Source organism: Pongo abelii, chromosome 22, assembly GCF_028885655.2.
Source record: "Pongo abelii isolate AG06213 chromosome 22, NHGRI_mPonAbe1-v2.0_pri, whole genome shotgun sequence".
NCBI classification, from domain to species: Eukaryota; Metazoa; Chordata; class Mammalia; order Primates; family Hominidae; genus Pongo; species Pongo abelii.
In genome coordinates, this window is record NC_072007.2 from 47,876,451 (window position 1) to 47,899,993 (window position 23,543).

Here is a 23,543-nt window from a genome sequence, read left to right on the forward strand (position 1 = left end):
TGCTCCCATTCTGCAGCATCTCCTAGCCCTCTTCACTGCTTAACCTTTGGAGGGTCTTGCACTTTGGTTTTAAGAGGAAGCTGTTCTGTGTTCTTCACAGCTGACTACTTGCTACCAAGGAGGTGGCATCTCCAAAAACTTGCCTTCGACACTGGTTTGTGGCTGTACAACAGTCAGTTTCTCAAATTGTGCTTTGTGGCCTGTCAGCACCTGAAGCCCCCAGGGGCCTGTCAATTGCAGAATTCCAGCTTCCTCTTCAGACTGACTGCATGAGTCTAAATATCTGAGCGGCCGGACCTCCAGATCTTCATTTTCAGCACACATCTACTTAATTTTTCAGCACACCAAAGTTTAAGAGCCACTGCTGCAAAATCTCAGCAAGTTGAGCTGAACTCTGAACTCCCTCTTATCTCCACAGTCCCTAAATGGGGAATATCATTTTCCTAGCTCCAAGGCGACATGCCTGAATTCCTTCAGCTTGAGTGGCGTGAACATGTGGGTGCCTTTAAAAGGCTAACGTGCTACCAAAAGATAACCACAGGTGGATGTGGCCCTGGATGGGACTCAAAGATGTGGGTTGTTTCCAAAGATAGCAATACCAAACCCATGCTGATGACTCTGTGTGTCTATATGTGTGTGAAGCTGAAGAGCCTTATATAGCGAGGTGAGGCCCCAGGAAGGATCTGCGGAGTACAGCGCGTTCCGCACGCTCTTGAACGTGCGTGTTCACAGAACTCTGATATGTGTGTCTCGGCAGCTGATCTGTAAGGAGGTCACCACGTGTCCGCATCTATCTTTGCAGATTGCCCCATCCAGCTTAGTGAACAGCTGATAAATGCCTGTAGCAAGCCCAGCGAGGCAGCTGAGCCAGAACTTTTACAAATGGGAGCAAACATCTGCCGTGGTTGCTTGTGGTAGAGGGGCTGTTATTAGTGTTATTACAGATGGGGATGGATCAACTGCAGAGCCTCAGATGGTTCTGTGGAGATGGACCAACAATGGCACCACAGGTAAGAAGAGGAAAGGCACACCCGGCAGCCACTCCGTCTTGTTCAAATGTTGTTCTCTCATTTGTTTGTTGATTCTCCCATTGTATTAGTTCATACTTACACTGCTATAAGGACATACCTGAGACTGGGTAATTTACCAAGGAAAGAGGTTTGGTTGACTCACAGTTCCACAGGGCTGAGGCCTCAGGAAACTTGCAATCATGGCGGAAGGAGAAGCATATGCATCCTTCTTTACATGGCAGCAGCAAGGAGAAGCGCAGAGCAAAAGGGGGAGAAGCTCCTTATAAAACCATCAGATCTCATGAGAACTCACTATCGCAAGAACAGGATGGGGGAAACCGCCCCCCCATGATTCAATTATCTCCACCTCCTTATAAAACCATCAGATCTCATGAGAACTCACTATCGCTAGAACAGGATGGGGGAAACCGCCCCCCCATGATTCAATTATCTCCACCTGGTCCCTCCCATGACACATGGGGATTATATGAACTACAATTCAAGGTGAGATTTGGGGACAGGCACGGTGGCTCACTCGTATAATCCTAGCACTTTGGGAGGCTGAGGAGGGCAGATCACTTGAGGTCAGAAGTTTGAGACCAGCCTGGCCAACATGGTGAAACCCCATCTCTACTAAAAATACAAAAATTAGTCTGGCATGGTGGCAGGTGCCTGTAGTCCCAGCTACTTGGGAGGCTGAAGCAGGAGATCACTTCAACCCAGGAGGTGGAGGTTACAGTGAGCCGAGATCACGCCACTGCACTCCAGCCTGGGAGACAGAGCAAGACGCCCTCTCAAAAAAAAAAAAAAAAAAAAAAGAAAAAAAAAGAGATTTGGGTGGGGACACAGCCAAACCATATCACCCATCAAAGCAGGGCACTCTCTTCCCTCACCTGCTTGACTTTTCCTCAAAGCACTCACCATCCCCTCTGGCATAAATGCCTGGAACATAAACCCTAGGGGAGGCTTCCAGGATGTCCTGCTCACACATTGGAGGAGCTCAAAGAGTGTTTGTTGATTGAATCAATGATAGACAAGCTATCTCAGAGGAAGATTTGATGTGACTGGGAGCTCCTTCTTGCCCCTCTCCCTGAGACCTGCTCACAGAGCATGAAGTCTAAATTCTGGCTCTGAATGAGTCTGAGCAATGCCTGAGTGCCCAGCAACCTCAGCTAAGCACAGCAGGTTTTGGTTTGTGGCTTCCTCCCTGTGCCGAGCAGATCCCATCCTTGGGGAGTCCCCAGCTGGTCTCCACAGTGTCCAGACACCATGGTTCTCATGAGGCTCTACCCTCCCTGACTTCCACTCATCCAAGGGCCTCCAAGTCTTCAAGGCCAGCTCAGGCCCAGCCCTCCAAGAAACAATTTCTTCTGATGACACCAACCCATCCTGATGTTTCCTGATTCCCAGTTCCTATGGGCTCCAGGCCTGTTACAGTCCAGGGCTCTGCTACTGAAGCTCTGGGTCTCACCAAGTGGGAGGTATGACTGTTCATGGGATCAACAGACCCCAGAGTCCAAGGGCCAGGGCTCTTAGATTAGGTAGAATCTGGTAAGATAGTAAGATACTACCAGATACTAGTCAGGCATGGTAGCTCATGCCTGTAATCCCAGCAATTCAGGAGGCCGAGGCAGGCAGATCACGAGATCAAGAGATCGAGACCATCCTGGCCAACATGGTGAAACCCTGATTCTACTAAAAATACAAAAAATTAGCTGGGTGTGGTGGCGTATGCCCTGTAGTCCCAGCTACTTGGGAGGCTGAGACAGGAGGGTCGCTTGAACCCGGGAAGCAGAGGTTGCAGTGAGCCGAGATCATGCCACTGCACTCCAGGCTGGTGATACAGCAAGACTCCATCTCAAAGAAACAAAAGACCAAAGATTCTACCAGATACTACCCACAGTGTACCCCATGCATAATACCTAGTACACAGTAGAGTACACATTAGGTGCTCACAAATCCCTGTTGATTGTTTAATTATTTCGGCTCCATCTCCATAGGTACCATGATCAGTTTTTTCACACATTCCTCTCTTTAGGGTCACAGTATGTGAAAGATCCCCTGATGCATTTTTAAACATTTTATCAAAGTAAGAGATGCATATAGTTGAAGAACTGTGTAGAACTGAAGGGCACGGTATGGTGAGAAGTGGTGCCTCCACCTGTTCCTTACCTCCCAGAAGATGAAACCTTCCTCTTCAATCTTTTAAGGACCCTGTGAGTATATTGGGCCCACCCAGATAATCCAGGACCATCTCCCCATCTCAAAGTCCTTAACTTAATCACATCTGCAAAGTCCCTTTTATCATAGAAGGTAAAAGTCATGGATTCCAGGGATTAGGTTTGGGACCATTATTCGGCCAACCACCTCCGTGTGAGTGAACGCCATTATTTCCTGATAAACCCATCCTTCACGCATCATCTGCTGATTTCCTATTACGAGAAGGATTTCATTCTTATATCTTTACCTCACTTCCTCCCCCATCTTCTCACAATGTTATTGAGACCCTGCAACCATCCTTCCCAGCAGAGCCAGCTCATGTACTATCATTTCATGTCCTTTCTTGGAGGGGATTTTCTCCTACAGTGGAGACGCTTCAATTTTCTGGCTGCCTTTATCTCTGTCCTGCAGTTTGCTCTTATTATGTTCCTGTCCTTCTCCTGGAACCCTCCCTCTGGAGTCCTCCAACTTTGTCCTCTGGGCACCTCACAGTATAGTGGTTGGGTGGGTTTCAACCATTGAGGGAGAGAGACAGAGAGAGAGAACACAAACACGAGAATACTGAGTGGAGTCCTCTCACCTTTTTGACCCAGCCTTGGCAGTCAAACAATGTCACTCTGGCTACACTCTTCTTCCAATTCTATTCACAGAGGCCTTGGTACTTTCAAAGGGATGGGGAAACAGACACTATCTCTTAAAGCGGGGGTAATGGTAACATTCCAGAACATGTGAGACCAGAAATGTTACAGTGGGCAACCGTGTAAATTATCAATCCACCCTACAGCAGAACAGTCTTTTTTTTTTTTTTCCCCAAGATGGAGTCTCTCACTCTGTCGCCCAGGCTGGAGTGCTGTGGCGCAATCTTGGCTCACTGCAACCTCCACCTCCCGGGTTCAAGTGATTCTCCTGCCTCAGCCTCACCAGTAGCTGGGATTACAGGGATGTGCCACTATGCCCAGCTAATTTTTGTATTTTTTTTTAGTAGAGATGGGATTTCACTATGTTGGCTAGGCTGGTCTCAAACTCCTGACCTCAAGTGATCTGCCTGCCTTGGCCTCCCAAAGTGCTGGGATTACAGGTGTGAGCCACCATGCCCGGCCTGGCATTAGTCTTTTTCTCAAACAAAAATCTGTTTTCTCAGAGAGAGACTGGTGCTAGCTGAATAAAACATTATTTTCAACTCCACCCTGCTTGCTTTTCACTGTCTACCCACGTACCGTATACAACTTTGTCATGAGGCTTTAAGACAACTTTTCTCTCGTTATCTCCACCCCTCCCATTATTTTCATTTTATATGACCTTATCTTTTTTCTTTGCTTAGTATTAGAAAAACAGCTTTTAAAATGAAGAATAGTATTTTTTCTTCAAAGGATGCATCCAGAAACAGTTGCATTTCCTGAAAGTCCTTTAATGTTTTGTTTTTACCACTTCAAAAAATATAAGGTGTTTGGGACAGATTTTTGTGTAACCAAAAGGCTGATGTTAGGATGATGGCCAAACTGTAGCCACTCCCTGTCACCCCCTTGGCTTGTTGCTCTTGTTTTAAAAATCATTCTTTTGAAAACAAATACTTTTAGGCAATCTAATTACAATATGATATGTAATATTTGGACCAGTTGACCAAAATCAACATTAAATCCAAACCTCACATTATTTAGGCAAAAAGGAGACCTAATGCATTATATTACATGTAGATTTCAAAGTTCTTACACTATTAAAACAGTGAGAAGACAGCAAGGGTTGCCTACAGGCCACACAGCCCCTCTGTGATGATACCTTACAAGTACCACTGAAGATGTCAAAAGCAGCTTTGAGCCTTCCTGGTGCAGGGGCTGCTTGGACATTATGAGGCTTCACTGGCTCATCTCAGCCCATGTTCACAGAGCTCACTGCTGTCTAGTGCTTGGGGAGCCTCAGCCTCCTCAGTGGCCTCATCAGCTTCTGTGGAGGGTGTCCAAATGTGCTTTCCACTCTAGGTCACCAGGTACAGTAGTGCGTGCCAGGCACTGAGCAACTCTAGGGGCACCATTCTCATAGGGGTCATCCTAGGTCAGTTTCCTGACAAATAGTAGAATTTATCTCTAGTAATGGGAGCCTTTTCTAGTTCATGCCAAGGTACATGCCACCTGGAGGGAAAAGAGTACTGTTTCTGCAATCAGTTAATTGGGGTATAATCCTGCAGCTTTCATTTGACCACCCTGTGTGTATTAAGTTTCCTAGGGCTGCTGTAACATACAACAGCCTGGGAAACAACAGAAATTAATTTTCTCACAGTTCTGGAGGCTAGAAGTCTGAGATCAAGGTGTCAGCAGGGTTGGTTTTTCCCAAGGACTATCTCCTTCGTTTGTAAACGGCTATTTTTTCCCTGGCTCCTCACATGGTCTTCCCTGAGAGTGTCTGTGTCCTAATCTCTTCTTACGACACTAGTCATATTGGATTAGGATCCATCTTTACAACCTAATTTAACCTCATTTATTTCACTCTTATTTGTTAAGAGTCAGAGTCTTGCCCTGTCACCCAGGCTGGAGTGCAGCGGCATGATCACAGTTCACTGCAGCCTTGAACTACTGGGCTCAAGTGATCCTCCTGCCTCAGCCCCCCGAGTAGCTGGGCCTACAGGTGTGCACCACCACGGCCAGCTTCATTTATCTTTTTAAAGACGCTTTATGCAAATATAGTCACATTATCAGGTACCGGGGGTTAGGATTTAAACATATGAATTTTTGAAGAACATATTTCAGCCAATAACACTGTGCCTCAGGGCCCTAATCTTTAACCTAGGGAATATAATGATATTCTTACAGAAAATCATATCAAAGTGCTTTGTAGACTGCAAAATGCTGCACAAATATTGTGTGGTTACTTCCTGTGTCCTGACAACTTGTGCCTGGATCCCTGATGTGATCGTTTAGATCTGGTAGAAATACCAGGTGGAGTCAGCCTCCTCAAGGTGGAACAGTGGGTAACAGGTGTAGAAGCTGGGGCATGAGGTGGTGGCGTGCTCTCCTTGCACGAAGGCCCTCTCTCCCCTGCTGCCCCCGCTGTTGGTGCTGATGTTCAGACTCATGGACAGTGAACCCTACAATGTATCATATGCCTGGGACTGAGGGCAAGAGGGAAAGGGAACAATGGCCCACACCAAAATGTAAAAGGCCCTCCAGGAGTTCTGGTGTATAGGCCCTCCATGTAGCTGGAAATGATAGCCACGATTCCTCAGACGCCTGCCAGCTCTTTCTTCCACGTCTTTAGTAGGGGATCAACAAGGTCACTTACTGTTGGGAGTGATTTACTTCGCCTTCCCTGGATCACATCAGATTGATTCTAATCAGGTATCTATGTACTATTACTCCCCGAACAAGCATTTGGCAGTACTGGTAGTGGTGGGGACCCAAGATGGATTTAACTTCCTTTGGCCGATATGCTTCATTTTCATGATAACATTTCTCAAAACTTAACGGAGGGGCTCTTGATTTCTGAATCTGCCCTTTTTTCTAGAAGGGTGAGGCAGGAAGGTCAGATCTCATTCTCAGATGATTAAGACCAGTGCCCTCCTGCAGTATCCACACTCCCACCCTGGGGCTTTCCTTTGAAATCAGCAAGAGTCTGCGTAGAGGAAGAGATACCAGTCAGGAGCAGGTCCACATAGATATCAATAATATCACTTTGGGTGCTTCCTCTATTCCTTGGAGCCATAGATAGTGGATTTATTGACTTGTTTTCCTTTGACTTATGGCTCTTTCTCGTTATTTTCTGAGTGTGGTTTTGCTTTGCTTCCTGGAAAGGGAAACAGACGTGGTTCTGGTGAATCCTGGGAGAGTAGAGCCTGGTTTTGAACTCTTACTCTCTTGATGACAGGGCTGATCAGAGGGAAGCGTGGCCAGAAAAGCATGTTGGAGTTCCTTGCTCACATCCCTGTGAATGTGGCCACATGTGGCTCTAGGCATTCAGTGGGTTCATGCAGTCTTTGGAACAGAACCCCACAAGGGGCAGACAATCAACCTTCTAAGGCTTGGGGAGTGCTGAACTGGACAAACCAGGGTTTAGAGCTTCCTCAGTGACATGCACCGAGTGGATCCAGTGGCCCCTCTTAGAGTCTCTCCAGAAGGAGGGGAGCCCTTCTTCCCTTTTTTGCATCTCCACTTCCCTCTCCCTAGGGCCCAGTGCTTTGTCTGACCTCCTCTCCCATTGGAAATTTAGAGGTTATGTGCATTTCATCTATCAATGAATACAAAGAAGATTCTGAATCTCAGAGGACTGCTAAAGTGGAATATCAGGCATTTCCAAGGAGAGTTTAAATGGTAGGAAGGGCTGGATTTACCATTAGTGGCTATTAGTTTGATTCCACTAAGACAGCATTTCTTTTTTGCTGTTGGGTCTGAGACAAACCTCATTCATTTGACATGAAAAAAGTTGGGACAATTTTGGTATCTCCTTAGCTGGCTCAGTGAAGTGTATGTGAGGGAGCCCATTTTTCACGCCTGGCCGGCTCTGTGCTTAAGTGGCCCCGTCGCAGCCAGAGTAGCCTCATTACAGCTGAAGTCCCTGGTAGGCCTCTTCCTTCCTCTGAGCCCAGGGCAGTGCCAAGGCCGGGGACTCTGGCTGGCACTGGTGACAGGCTGTCTTGTCCTGAAGACACGAGGTTGGGTTTGGCAGCTGGCTCCTCCGGGACAGGGCCCAGTGCACTGAACTTAGCTGAGCCCTTCCCCTCACACCTCAAGTGTGGCACGAGGCTGGTCACTCAGAAGCAGCGAGTGGGGTGTCTTGGTGGGAAAAGCCTGGCTTTGTGCAGCCTCGGGGAAGCTTTTCAACACCATCTGAGCCTGTTTCCTCATCTCTAAGGCAGGGACCAGGAAGCCCGCCCCGCAGGGTAGTTGCAGGAAGTAGACATGTATCTGGGAGTAGCTGGCGCGTTCCTGGCATGCGCTGCTCCCATCCGATTTCCGCAGATTTCCTGCTGGAACGTTCTCTCGGGCCTCAAGTTTTCCTGAGAGGACGACGTGGAGAGTGGAGACAAAGATGCTCAAAAGCCGGGAATCGCAGGCTCGGAAGCCCCCACGCATGCCTCTGAACGCAGCCCCATCTCGGGGCTGCGGCGGGACCAAGCCGGACGCTTGCAAGCTGTCAGCGGCGGGGGCCGCGAACCGCCGGCGCAGGCCACTCCCGCGAGAAGACCCCGCCGCTAGGGTTCTAGGGGCCTGCGGACGCTTCCGAGAGGCCCAAGGCGAAAGAACACAGCTGGCTCGTCGGCCACGTGACCATCCGCATCCGCAGCGACCACGTGACCGTGCGTCCGCGGCGTCGATTGGCTGGGAGCTCCCTGGCCACGCCCTAAGCGCCAGCCCCGGGCTCCGGGGGGCGGTGCTGCTGCGGTTGCCATGGCGTCTTCCGAGCGCGCAGGCGTGGGCCCAGGGTCGCTTTTCGGGTATTTGCTACCGGCTCTTGGGAGGGCTTGTCACCTTTGCTTGCTGAGCTTCGCGCCCTGCGTCCTTTGGTCCCCAGCAACTTGCAGGGCAGCCGTCCCTCATGAGGCCCTCCAGCGAATGCCTAAAGCTCCGGAGTTGCTCCGGAGGAAAGCAGGCTTGCCCCGAGGGCGCACGTCCTTACTGCCCGTGACGTCGTGGTGCCTGGAGGGCACTCTTCTGGGAAGATCCTTGCAGAGGCCATGTCCCCTCTCCACGACATCTAAGCCCATTCCCAACTTGCTTTTCACGCCTGTCTTCCCGGGGAACGTCTACTGGACCTCAGGACAGCCCCTCACCCCCGTGCATCCCCGAGGTGGATCTGCAGCGAAACCTCTGTGGTGACTCACAGTTGCTAGCATTGGTTATCTTCTTCCTGGCAGAAGGTGGCAGGCTGATGCTGGCCTCGTTCCTGTGTGTCTGACAAATCACAAATGTGAATTCAGATCGTCACAGCTGAGTCATGCTCAGGATTTCCATGAGCCCTGCTGGGGTGGCCAGCTGAGCTCCCTTCCCCACAGCCTCCTCCAGCTCTGCAGCACCAGGCACCAGTGTGACTCATGGGGGCCTGTGGAAGCCGGGGCTGCTCAGTGGGGCTGAGTCTAGGAGGGGGAGAGAGAGAAAGGGAGCCCATCAACAATTACAGTGCAAACGCCGCAGCTGCCACCACCGAGTGCCTCCAGTTAGGAACTGGTTTGTGAAATTCATTACCCTATAAGATGAGTTTTATCTCTGTTTCACTCGAGAGGATTCTGAAGCTCAGGAGGCTGTGAATGACTCGGGGAAGCATAGCTGGTAGGTGGCAGAGTTGAAATTTGAATCCAGGTCATTCTGACCCAGGAGTTCAGACTTTTTCCCAGCCCAGCCTTTCCACTCGACCTCAATTAGCACAGTCAGATGCTGGGTGCCAAAGCTATTTACTTTGCTTGCGGGAGTCCAGGAGCTGGCTCCTAATGGCTCCATTTGAAATGGTTTTTTAGGCAAGGGAGACTAGATAAATGTGGAGAAGAGGGAAAGTATGCACGAAGACGCTACAGAACAGGCTTATTCCAGTGCACTTCCAAACCCAGGCGTGGTGTTCTTCCTTCTTGTGCCTTACTTTTACATCCCCAGCCACTGCTTGGCATCACCTGGTTGTCCTTTGGGCACCTGAAGCTCAGCATTTCCCAGGATGAATACTTGTTTTTCCCTGCCATATCTGTCTGCCCTGAGTGAGTCAGTATCAGCGGCCATGTGACCGTCCGTGTCTGCAGCGTCCTCCCCGCATCCCAATATTCTTGCAGGCAGTCAGGCTTTGAAGACCAGGTTGTCTCTTGTTAACTTAAAAATCACACAACCTATCAGTTTGGACGAGGAGACTTTCTTTCCTTCCTTCCTTCTTTTTTTTTTTTTTTTTTTTTTGACAATGTCTTGCTCTGTCGCCCAGGCTGGAGTGCAGTGGCACGATCTTGGCCCACTGCAACCTCTGCCTCCCGGGTTCAAGCGATTCTCGTGCCTCAGCCTCCCGAGTAGCTAGGATTATAGGGGCCCGCCACCATGCCTGGCTAATTTTTGTATTTTAGTAGAGACAGAGTTTCACTTTTTTTTTTTTTTTTCAAATAGAGACAGTGTTACCGGTGGAGGGTGTCCAGGTTCTTGGCATCTTGTACAAAGAATTGGGCAAAACCCACAAACACAGCAAGGAAAGAACGAAGCAACAAAAGCAGAGATTTATTGAAAACGAAAGTACACTCCACAAGATGGGATCAGACCCGAGCATAGGGACTCAAGAGCCTGGTTACAGAATTTTCTGGGGTTTAAATGCCCTCTAGAGGTTTCCCATTGGCCACTTGCTGTACACCCATGCAAATGAAGTAGTGGCCTGCAATCTACTGTAACTACAAAGTGAAGTTACAAAGGTTACACACTATGCAAACATCTGATTGGTTGTGGAAAGCAACCAGTCAGCGGCTAAAGTGAAGTTACAAAGTTACACTTCTATGTAAACAAAGAGCCTGCAATCAGTCTGACTGGTTGTAGAAAATGGGAAGGCGCCGAGGGTTTGCCTCTGGTCCTTTTGTTACTTTGTTGTGGAAAGTTGGGGTTTTCCTTTTGGTTTCGTTCTAGGAAGTCAACATGAATTGGCCGTAGGTTCCCTGCTTCTAGATCCCATTCTCCTGCCTCAACAGGGTCTTCCTATGTTGGCTAGGTTGGTCTTGAACTCTTGGCCTCAAGCAGTCCTCCTGTTTCGTCCTCCATAAGTGCTAGAATTACAGGCATAAGCCCCCATGCCTGCAGAGGAGACTTTATTTCTCATAAGGGGTTATAGCCTGCAGGGTGGCTATCCTGTAGGCTGGGAAGAGCCTCCATCAAAGACCAGAGACAGGCCCTCTGGGGGAAAAAGGGGTAAGTCAGAAATTTAAGTTGAACATGTTGACCAAATGTACATATTCAACAGGTTATCAGAGGAGATGTGAATATTCATGAAGGGAGTCCTGACACATGCATAGTGAACAAACATGCATGTAACATACAACCCATGTTCATTGGGGTGGAAAATAACATTTGAATGTATTACAATTAGCCCCTATAGGTCAAAAGTTCTTTTTAGGACACAAAAGCATTCAAGTATGCACCCTCTGTAAACTGGCTAGGACTAGTTCGTGATTGAATTGGTGGTGTCTCATCTAGAGAAAGTTACTGACATCAGTGTCTTGTACAATCAAAGGTGTAGTTGTGGCTGGGCAGTTAGTCTGTGCCTTATCTGCGTGCGCTGCAAGTTGTTTTAATATTGCTTATCCTGAGACCAGTGCTTATTTAGATGGTAGAGAAAAAGAAAAATTCTGTGGCTGTTAGAACAGAATTTATTCTTTAAGCATAGAGGTGAGTGATTCGACCCTTGCTTGGTGTAAGGAACATGGCTGTGCTTTGATCAAGCATAGGCCAAGGTGGGATGTTTTCATCCTGCGTGACTCAGCGAGTTTAGAGCGCAGGCGTATAACTCCACTTGTTATCACATCCATGGAGCCATAACATGGGAAGCCCATCCCTTGGCATTAAGCCACTATTGTCTGTAAAAGGTATAATTGCCCTGCCGACACTGTACAGGTGCTGGCACCCAGAGAAAGAGAGAGAGCCAGAGCTGTCCATCTTTGCAGATGGACAGAGGGGAGCCAGGACACAGCTTGGCTCACTGGTGCCTAGAGAGTTAAGCTGCCAACCTTGAAGGCAAGGGAGAGCTGGCTGCGCAGCTGTGTGTGTGGGAGCTACCAGACTAAGCAGCCGAGACAGGGCGGACAGTGTGAGAAAGCTGTTGATGAAAGCTGCTGCTGAATAAAACCATATTCACCTGCCTACAGCCCCATGACTGTTCTTTCTGCTCATCTACCCACTCCCTTTGGACCTCAGCATGGGCTGGAACCTGACCCCAAGCATGACATTTGGCATAGTTGTGAGCCTGACACCTGGTGTGGCCGTAGGTCTTATTTATAGTTTGATATCTTATTGTCACAGAATCTGTTGTCTTATGATCTCTATTTTAGCGTTAATGCTCATCAGCTGTGTCTAAACCACAAAATGGAAGGCGTTAACGAGGCATGTCTGTCCGCCCATCCTGTCATGGCTGGGAACTCAATTTTTAAGGTTTTTCAGGGGTCCCTTTGGCCAAGAGAGAGCTCATTTAATTTGTGGGGATCACTTAGGATTTTATTTTTAGTTTACACTCTGAAGCTCCTGCTCACATCCAATTGTATGAAAACAGGCTTTTCATGTATTTCGTCTAGTAATTTTTTTTAATTTTTTTTTTTTTTTTTTTTTGCAGCAGAAGGGCTCCTCTGGTTCTCCATCAAGGCCAGAAGCATAATTTGATGACAGCATTTTTTTTTTTTTGAGACAAAGTCTTGCTCTGTCACCCAGGCTGGAGGGCAGTGGTATGACCTTGGCTCACTGCAACCCCCACCTCCCAGGTTCAAGTGATTCTCCCGCCTCAGCCTCCTGAGTAGCTGGGATTATAGGTGTACGCTGCCACTCCCAGCTAATTTTTTGTATTTTAATAGAGATGGGGTTTCACCTTGTTGCCCAGGCTGGTCTTGAACTCCTGAGCTCAGGCAATCCACCCACCTTGGCTTCCCAAAGTGCTAGGATTACAGGTGTGAGCCACCGTGCTCAGCCGATGACAGCATTCTTTTTGATCATTTTGTTTTCTGCTGTTCAGACACTGCTAATGGCTTGTAGTTTCCCGTGATACTAATGAGACAGGCTAGTTTATTAGTGTTTTGTTCTCTTTTTTCCATCTCCTCCCCATGCCCATTCTGAGCAGATAGCTGTACTCTTCGCATGTCCTTGCTTCAAGAAACTGGTTGAAGACCACCCTTCGTCCAGCCTTGTGTGAGTCTGAACCTGTTGAAGAGACTTTGCCACAAGTTTAGTGGTGGGGAAGGGGGAAAAGGAGTGCTTTTGAGGTCTGGGAAGGAGAAGAAGATATTTTAGAACCGACTGTCACACCTCGTGCCTCCCAGCAGGGCCTCGAGGGTGTGGTGAGACACCAGGACCACACAGCCTTGGGACCAAAGCTGTGCCTGATGTGATACAGGTCTCCATAAAGGTTTGCCAAAGAAGCAAGTTAGTGCTTACAATTTCCCATAACTGTCACTCAGATTACGTGTGCCTAAATAACTTGCCCATCGCTTAAGAGAGAAACCCCATAAATGTCCTTTGATTCATTTATGCCCCAAGACTGTTGTCATTGTCATTGTCATTATTGTCATGTTCTCAAATATTTTTGCCTGGAGAGTTTTCCTGTCTGAGGACTTTTCACATGTGGAAGAATTACTTCTCATTCTTCCTGTTGAAATTACTCTCAAATCTTTTCTGACAGAGTTGCAAACACACTGACAGTTCCCGAATGATCTGATACAGGATCCTTAATAGGCGTGGAAGTGTTCGCCAGACAGAGAGGTCCTGCCCTTGCCGATCTGAGCTGGTTCTGTGTTAGAGACTCCGTGGGCATCTGTTTGACAGGATCTGCCAGGAGCTGAAGAATAACTTTCCTGATCTGGAAGAGCAAATCTCAGATATTTTGCACATTTGCAGGTATTTTAAAACAGTTTCTGTAAGATGCCAACATTACCTTTCCAGTATTTTGAAGTTCTCCAGTGTTTACTGAGAAGAGCTCAGTTGTGTTTATACCGAATTTCAGGTGGGTTTCTTGACCGCGCCTCTCACTTCATCACCAGCTTTGCTCTGGGCCCCTAACTGTACTCCCCCTGAGGGTCCCGCAGATTCAGGTGACTGGTGCCCTTCAGGTTTCATTTGTGAGGACCTATTCTTCTTCCTGGGACTTTGGCTTGTGTCTTTCTTCTGCTAAACCAAATTTGCCACTTCGTCTAAGATTCTGTTCCAAACTCTGTCTTCTCAGGAACGTTTCCTGAAAACCTGACTCCCTATGCTGATTTTTCCTGATGAGCCTTCCCTATGCCCTTGGTAAAATGAAGTTTGACAAACACAACTCTATGTCTATGAACACTTGAATTCATATAACTTTTCTCTTCTCTTGAATTATTTGCTTAATCCCCCAGGAGTGAATTTACTGGATGAAAGCATTTTGATTTTTTTTTTTTTTTGTAAGATAAGGTCTTATTCTGTCACCCAGGCTGGAGTGCAGTGGCACAATCATAACTCACTATAGCCTTGACCTCCGACCTCAAGCAGTCCTCCCACCTCAGCCTCCCGAGTAGCTGGGACTACAGGCCCACACCACTACACCCAGCTTATTTTTGTATTTTTTTTTTTTATAGAGACAGGGTTTCCCCATATTGCCCAGGCTGGTCTTGAACTTCTGGGCTCAAGTGATCTGCCTGACGCAGCCTCCCCAAGTGCTGGGATTACAGGCATGAGCCACCCTGCCTGGTCGCATTTTAGACATTTTTATGGGTGATTGAATTCATTCATTCAAAAAGTATTTGTTGAGCATCTGTAGGATGCCAAGACTGTGCTGGTAGCTAGGGTGTGACAGTGACTCACAGTGACCTCTTATCCTTCCTAGAACCTACCCCTAGGAGTGGGAGAAGACCACAACCAAAGAAGCAAATGGAGACACAGAATATCAGATGAACGGCGGCTACACAGGAAAATAAAGCAGTGCAGCAGATTGGAGGTGCTTGTGGTAAGAGGAGGCAGGGAGTTGCTTTTTACATGGGGAGATCAGGGAAGGCCTCAGTGAGGAGGTGATATTTGAATAGAGAGACCTGGGAGAGGAAAGAGAGTGAACCCTGTTGATATATAAGGGTGGAATGACTCTGACAGAGCAGTTAGTGCAAAGGTCTTGTGGCAGAAAACACCCTTTTGGACTTCCGTTGTGAATGTCTTGGGACACTTGATGGTGTCCCACAGGTCTCTGAGGCTTTGTTTGTTTATTTATTTATTTAGAGACAGGGTCTTGCTCTGTTGCCCAGGCTGGAGTGCAGTGGTGCAATCATGGTTCACTGCAGCCTTAAACTCTTGGGATCAAGTGATCCTCCCACCTCAGCCTCCTGAGTAGCTGGGACCACAGTTGCACACCACCATGCTCAGCTAATTTCTTATTTTTTGTAGAGATGAGGTCTTGTTTTGTTGTCTAGGCTAGTCTCAAACTCTTGGAGTCAAGCAATCCTCTCTCCTTGGTCTCCTAAAGTGCTGGGATTAAAGGGTATGAGCCACTGGCCAATAAATCATTTTAAAAAATCATTTTTTCCCTTTCTGTTATGGACTGAATGTTTGTGACCCAACCCCCAAATTCATATGTTGAAACCCCAATCCCTAATGTGGTGGCATTTGGAGGCATGGTCTTTGGGAGGTAATTGGGTTTGAATGAATCTTGAGGTGGAGCCGGTAAAGGGACTGGTGCTTTTATGAGGAGATGAAGGGAACAGAGCTCTCTCTGTCATGTGAGGATATGTCAAGGAAGCAGCTGTCTGCAAGCTTGGGACCAAAGCTAAGAAAAGACTATGCTGCCACTCTGATCTCAGACTTTGAGCCTCGAGAACTGTGAGAAATACAGAGTTATTGTTGAAGCCACCCTGTCTGTGGCATTCTGTTATAGCAGCTGGAACTGACTAAGACAGGTTCCCTTCTTCAACCTGGATAATCTCAGTGTCGGACCTACCTTCAAATCTGCTGTTGAGCCACTGGTGAATTTTTCATTTTGGTTACTATACTTTTCAGCTCCAGAATTTATAGATATATATTTTGACAATTTCTTAATTTCTGTCTCTTTATTTGTGTTCTGCATTTGGTGAGACATGGGTCTCGTACTTTCCTTTATTTCTTTGGACTGGGCTTTCTTTAATTCTTTGAACGTAGAGTTGTCCTTTGATATCTGCGGGGGATTGGTTCCAGGACCCCTGGGGATACCAAAATCTGTAGATGCTCAAAGTCCGATAGTTGACCCTCCGTATCTGTGAATTCAACCGATTGTGGATTGAAAATTGCAATGCAGGAATGTGGATAAGAGGACTGACCATACGTTATTTGTAATAGCTGACTTGACATCTTTATATAGTCAGTTCAACATGTGGGCCTCCTCAGGGACAGTTTCTGTCTGTCTTTTTTCCCCCCATGTGTGGGCTATATGTCGCGTATCTTTTTATGTCTCCTCGTTTTTGCTGTTGAAAACTGGATATATGACATAACATAATGTGGTTACTCTGGAAATCACATCTCCCCAGGCTTTGTTGTTTCTGCTGTTTATTAAATAACTTCCCTGGATAAAGGGTGTAAAGTCTATGTTCTTTGTCACAGATGACTACGAGGAGTTTCTGGGAACTTCCAGACAGGTTAGACAATAACAATCTCTAAGAGTAGGACTTTCGGGGAGTTTCACTCCCTGGCTCCCCTGTCCAGCGGCCGCCAGCTTTCTGCATTTACAGCTACCGTGGAGCTGGGAAGAAGGAGATGGCAACAGGGCAAGTTAAAATGCTGCACAGCTCACAGTTCTGTCTGAGATTCAGTCATTTTTCTTGAATAAATCTCCAGGAACTGTTGCAAGCCTGTTAATTTCCACAGTTCTGAAAAGTTGATTTAGACAATTTCCCATCATTTTCAGCCACAGCCAATTTCACCATTCCCCTGAAACTTGCATTTATTTTGCTTATATCCAGATTTGCAAAACTCCTTGCTCACTGTTCACTAGATCCCGTTTTTTTTTTTTTGTTTGTTTGTTTTTTTAGACAGAGTCTCGCTCTGTTGCCCAGTCTGGAGTGCAATGGCACGATCTTGGCTCAGTGCAACCTCTGCCCCTTGGGTTCAAGTGATTCTCCTGCTTCAGCCTCCCGAGTAGCTGGGATTACAGGCACCCACCACCAGGCCCGGCTAATTTTTTTTTTGTGTGTGTGTATTTTTAGTAGAGACGAGGTTTCACCATGTTGGTCAGGATGGTCTTGAACTCCTGACCTCGTGATCCGCCTGCCTCGGCCTCCTAAAGTGCTGGGATTACAGGCGTGAGCCACCACGCCCCGCCAAATCCCGTCTTAATTCAACTTACCTGCACGCTTTCAGACCCCTCTTGGTCTTTGCCCCTCTGTGGTAACTATTGCATTTTTAGAACACTGGACTTAATTCCCAAGCCCTTCTTCACATCCAGGCATTCTAGGACAGGAAGAAACTGCTGTCTGATTCTATAATTATCACACTTTCCATGGCTGAGTGAAGTTTTGACGGAACTTTCTATTCAAATGTTATACACTTGTTAAAGCAAACTAAATATGGCTTGAGAAGGACTCCGTACTTCTGTATTTTAGTCCTTGTGGATGAACTGCAAACTAACTTAATAGGTAGACAAGATTGAGACCCTAATTTCAGAGTATGCACCTGTAACAATAGCTGAGTCTTGGCCAATCCCAGCAGCTGTACTTCAACCACTCAAACACTGCTGAGTGTTCACACTGTGTTCAAATAAGGCCAACACCGAGCCATAACCAATCCAGCTGTTTCTGTACCTCACCTCTGATTTCTGTACATTGCTTTACTCTTTTTGTTTATAAATGTGCTCTGACTACGAGGCACCCTTGGAGTCTTTATGAATCTGCTGTGATTCTGGGGGCTGCTGGATTCGCAAATCATTCGTTGCTCAATTAAACTCCTTTAAACTTAATTCAGCTGAAGTATTTCTCTTAACACACTTTATATCTAAACTTTCCAGTTTCTTGATGCACCTTTTAAAAATTGAAGAACAGGCTGGGTGCAGTGGCTCACGCCTGTAGTTCCAGCACTTTGGGAGGCCGAGGTGGGTGGATCATGAGGTCAAAAGATCGAGACCATCCTGGCCAACATGATGAAACCCCATGTAGTAGGGTCTTTAGTAGAGATGTCTCTACTAAAAATACAAAAATTAGCTGGGCATGGTGGCATGTGCCTGCATTCCCAGTTACTCAGGAGGCTGAGGCAGGAGAATCGCTTGAACCCAGGAGGCAGAGGTTGCAGTGAGCCAAGATCGTGTCACTGCACTCCAGCCTCGCGACAGAGTGAGTCGACTCTGTCTCAAAAATAAATAAATAAAATAAATAAATAAATATATAAATTGAAGAACAGATGTAGGGAGCTAACACTTCACTGGGGTGTATGTGAAAATCCCAGAGAGGCCAGAGCAAGAGCTCAAGGGATTGAGGAGGGAAGGAAGGAAACTCATGGAAGGGGATGAGTTACTGATCTGGTCCCAGCTTCTCTAGGATGGCCAACTGGTTGCTGCTGGGGAGGCTGCTTGGCCATGCTGCTTGTCAGAATGCCCCGCAGGAGGGAGAGTGGGAAGGATGCATCCAATGGAAACCCCCATCTGTCTCCTCTCATCAAAATTCCCTTCTCAGGGGGAATTTTCATTAACTCTCCACAGCTCTGGGTCCCCCTCCCTACCCAGGAAGCCTGCGGGGTTAGGCCCTTTCTCAGGATACCCCTTCTCTGGGCAGCCTGGCTCCGTTCTCTCTCTCTTTTTTTAAAAAAGTTCACTTTCTGGCCAGGTGCCCTGGCTCATGCCTATAATCCCAGCACTTTGGGAGGCTGAGGCAGGAGGATTGCTTGGGCCCAGGAGTTCAAGAGTAACCTGGGCAACACAGAGAGACCCCATCTCTACAAAAAATTAAAAAAAAAATTTTCTTTCAGGATGGGCCCTGTAGAGTGCATTTCTCACAGGGAGCATGTGTTTTGGGTGCTGTCTTTCCATAGGGCCCTTCTGACTGGTGGGTGAACCTCTGTGACTTTCTGCTTCTGAGTGGTCTTGGTGGGACTTCCCCCACTTGGGAAGGCTGTTCCTTTCTTTCATGTAACTGAAGCCGGGATCTTGGGGTAGAAAGAGTCAAGGGCCATGGAAGCAGCCCTGGTGAGGCTGGGCTGCGAGAGGGGTGACATCTGCTGTGTTTCCCCCATTGCTTACACCTCAAACCCGTGGTTACTGTGTTTTGGTCAGTTCTGCCTCTGGCTGGCCTCACAGAGCCTGCATGTCTAGAGCATGCCCTTGGACTCTTTCCTGGGAGAAGAATGGCCACATCAGGACAGACACCTGCCTGTCTACTAAGAAACACGTCCCCATGGCCCTGAGTGAGTCCCTCTTGCCTCACCTGTGTCATATCCTGCATTTCTGGCCCTGCCTCCTTCTTAGCTCAGCTCTGCAAAGAACCTTAGAGAACATTTGGAACAGTGGTTCTCAAACTTTAGCAAGCTTCAGATTTCTCTGGAGGACTCATTACAGATGGCTGGGTCACATCCCCAGGTGCTCGAAGTGCCTGATCTAGTTGCCTGTGATGAGGCCTGGGAATTTGCATTTCTAACAAGTTCCCGGGTGCTGCTGGCTCAAGGACCCCACTTGGAGAACCAGAGCGCTAAGGGTCCTCGGTGGCCCAGCAGGACCCCTGCAGATGCCTATGTCAGATCAGTGTTCAGTGCTCAGTGGCTAGGGGTGCAGACTGGAGCTGGCCTCTCTGGGCTCAAATTCTGACCAGGGGCAAGTGACTGAAACTGTCCACTCAGTGTCTCCGTCTGCAGTAGGGATAGTGATGAGGTTCTGGGGGTGAGAGTCAGAGAGTGTCTGGAAAGCACTGAGAGCAGGCCCAGCTCATTATTTGGGCCACATCGATGCAGCCTGTTGTCATTCTTGTTTTGCTCACAGGGAAAGAGAAATTTAGGGGGTGAAAATTAGGCCCAAGCTGGCCAGAAGCCCATTGGAGCCTAGAATCCTTGTCTTCTCACTCTGGTGGCATTACCTTTCCACTCTCCAGGCCACTCCTTTTGGTCTCTTGGTCACGTAGCTGCTTTCATCAGCCCCTGAGGAAATGTGGGATCCATCCGGAAGAACATGGAAGATGTCTGTAGATGCCACCCCAGGCTTCACCCAGTGCTTTCACTGGGAAGAAAGAACACAGGGTGGGAGATTGTCGCCAGCTCTTGCATTTCCCACCCGCATCTCTCAGGGCCTTTGTTTCCTTGTGTGAGGATAACAGTGATGCCTGCCTCTGAAGTTTGTGGAAGGATTACATTTGACGAAATATGATCAAGCCCCTAGCAAAGCGTAAGGCACAGAGTCTGCCCTCTGTAAAGCCTCGTCACCACGGCTGACACAGGCATCCTCCGGTCTCCTAGGATCAGGCCAGGTTTCCTTATCTCTGCAAGAAGTCTTCTGGTGCATGGGCCCAGCTGTCAAAACAGGTGGTTTTGCTGTTTTCTTCATTCATGCAAACTATTAAAAATAAATCCAGGAGTGACCGCATGGCGGTATGACAGCTCTGCGGTTCTGCCAGGGGCTGGGCGTCCCCAGGTGTCCCCGCCTCATGACATCTCCCCGCCCCCCCGTTACCCTTTGATCCCCGTCTACACAGCACAACTCACATTTTCTCTATTATTTTATACCATTCCCGTTAGTTTTAATCTTGTGGTCCTACATTTGTATTTACATTTTTTTTCTGATTATTGGACACCATTTTGCCCAAAGCCCTGCCCTCTGGCTTTCATGAGTAACAGTGAAACCAGATCAAAAAACTTGAGAAATTTGAAAAAATTCTTCCCTTTGAACCACACTTTTAGAGAAAAAAGACAAAGCATAAGATTTAAAAAAAAGCTAATAAAAATTAAGAGACATTGTTAGTTTATTTGAAGACCTTTGAGGGCCTGTCTTCACACCACCTCCACCTCACTATCACCAGGAACTGTGACTGATGTCATTGAAACAGGGCCAGGACTTTGTAGGCAGGTGTATTTAGGTTTGTGGGGTCCAAAACATATGATTCTGGGGGCCCACTTTAGTAATAGGAAATTATGAATACGGAGTTAGGTATAAAAGTGACTATCTATTTAGAAGAGACACCAGTCACCATCAATTATAAATTTAATAACACACACATAAAAGGATCCAAAAAAGTAACCTAGTATTTTATTCATATTAACTAACTATATTTTTTGGGGGGGGCGGGGGCACCTATTCTTTGTTCTCCTCTTCATTTGATGAAATTTTTAAAATTTTCTAAAAAAGAGAATGGATTGGTAATCTGGTCTTTCCTCTGGCATCTGAGATCAACATTTATTGATTATCGACAGGTGAGGCATTATTTATTTATTTATTTTAGCCTCACAGCTCATTATTGGTAATGATGTCATGCAAAGTTTTAGAATTGTTGTTAAAATTGGGAAGACCTCTATCAAGTTTCTTTCACACATGGGCTTTAAGAGTTCAAGGCATTTCACGTTTTCTTGACTATGCTTAAGTAGTCTTTGAACCAACATTTCCTCATTATCCAGATGGTTACAAATGCCTATATTATGAGTTTTTCATGATGAGTGTCAGTATTCAGTGCCACAAAAGCAAGAAATTGGAATCTTATTTCAATGTGTTCCTATGATTCACTTTTTTTTTTTTTTTTTTTTCAGACAGGGTCTTGTGCTGTTGCCCAGGCTGGAGTACAGTGGTGTGAACATGGCTCACTGTAGCTTCATCTACCCAGGCTCAAGCAATCCTCCCACCTCAGCCTCCCGTGTAGCTGGGACTACAGGTACGTACCACCACACCCAGCTACTTTTTTGATTTTTTGCAGGGACAGGGGTCTCCCTATGTTGCCCAGGCTGGTCTCAAACTCCTGGGCTCAGCAATCCTCCTGCCTTGGCCTCCTAAAGTGCTGGGATTACAGGAGTGAGCCACTGCACCTAGCCCACTTCTTATTATTAATTGGATATCAAATCATTCAAGAAACTATTTATTATTTCTATTAGAAATTTATCTTCCTATTAATGATTTACTGCTTTTGGTGTACAGTTTTTTGTTATTAAAGTTCCTTTTTCAATATAGAAATAATTTCTGTTGTTTCATTATTCATCATTCTAGCTTTTAAAATATTCTATTTTTTCTTTTAACCCTTTAACAAATTTTAAAGTGTCAGAAAGGTACTTTTCGTGCATGTCTACATAAAGAGTCTATAATTTCTCCCTTGTTTTATTGAAACATTCCAAAACATCTTTTCAAATCACAGTTAAATTAACATATTCAAGCTTCATCAACATTTTGAGTAAAATTTTGGCATTCCTGTTGTGTTTGGGTTTCTCTCTCGCTCTGTCATGCAGGCTGGAGTGCAGTGGTGCAATCATACTTTACTGCAGCTTTGAAATCCTGGGCTCAAGTGATTGCCTTTCCTCAGCCTCCTGAGTAGGTGAGATCACAGGCATGTGCCACTCTACCTGGCTATTTTTTTTTTTTTTTTGGTAGAGATAGGCACTTGCTATGTTGCCCAGGCTGGTCTTGAACTCTTGGCTTCAAGTGGTCTTCCTACCTTGGCCCCCAAAAATGCTGAGATTACAGGCACCCATCACCACACCTGGCCCTCTCTTGAATCTGTAAAAACATATACTAGAATCCTCATAATACTATTATAACCATGTTTCAAAGGTTGGAGAGGTTTATAAGGACATCTCTGTAATTAGACCCATCAAAGAAAAATCCAGTTGATATGTGTGCTTAAAATACTCCATCAGTGAACCTGAACTGCCCCCCCTGCCACATATAACTATTGCAGAATATCAGGGTAGTTAAAACTTTAGGTCCTGTGTAGGAAGATACTTTTCCTATGAGTTAAAGAAATGAGATGCTCAATGCCCATATATTGTGATATTTGTGTCACCAAGCTGGGTGAATTGGAAGATTGTGTAGGAAGAGTATTCCTAGAGGTCATTTTTATGCTAGACTAGTGAGTGATAAGTTCATGTGGAAGTAATTGTGAAGCACATACATTTATCCTGTTAAACCCAAACTAAACTTAATCCCACCCCTGAGCCAGAACACAAAAATCACTGCAGCCACTCCAGTTCCACCAGTCATGAGGGGAAGTGTGATAGAGGGAAACTGAAGTGGGTGGAGACAGTGGTCTAATTCTTGAATCTGTGTATTGATGTCATTCATCAGTTTTGGGAAAATATTTCAGCTGGCATCACTGCAAATATTTATTCTGACCTATTTTGTCTCTCTTCTTCTGGGACTTCAATTACATGTGTATTAGACCATTTGATATTACCTTACATTTCTCTCACACTCTGCTTTTTAAAAAATACTTTTTTATTTCTATGCTTCAATTTAGAGAATTTCTACTGAGAATTTCAAGTTTACCAAAGCTTTATTTTGTTCATTCTGCTATTAAGCCCACTCACTGAATTCTCTACCTTGGTATTGTATTTTTTAGTTCTACAATTTCCATTTGGTTCTTTTTTGGGGTTTTCATTTCTTTGCTAAAATGCTTTATATTTTCACCCATTTTGCCCATATTTCCCTCTAAAAATGTCACCATATATATTAATTAGTTTAAAATCTTTATTTGCTAATGCGAGCTCTGGGTCATCTGTGGGCCTGTTTCTATTGACTGCTTTTTCTTTTGATTAT

General features: G+C 46.4%; 1 long non-coding RNA gene across 1 annotated transcript; it reads left to right on the top strand.

Annotated features, from left to right (window-relative positions):
* Positions 1-8,642: 8,642 nt before the first annotated feature.
* On the top strand, positions 8,643-21,958 carry LOC129052321 (uncharacterized). Its single transcript, XR_008517322.2, has 4 exons — positions 8,643-9,484; positions 13,586-13,759; positions 14,712-14,831; positions 21,551-21,958. It is a non-coding gene; the product is annotated as an uncharacterized LOC129052321 (long non-coding RNA).
* The last annotated feature ends 1,585 nt before the right edge of the window (positions 21,959-23,543 follow it).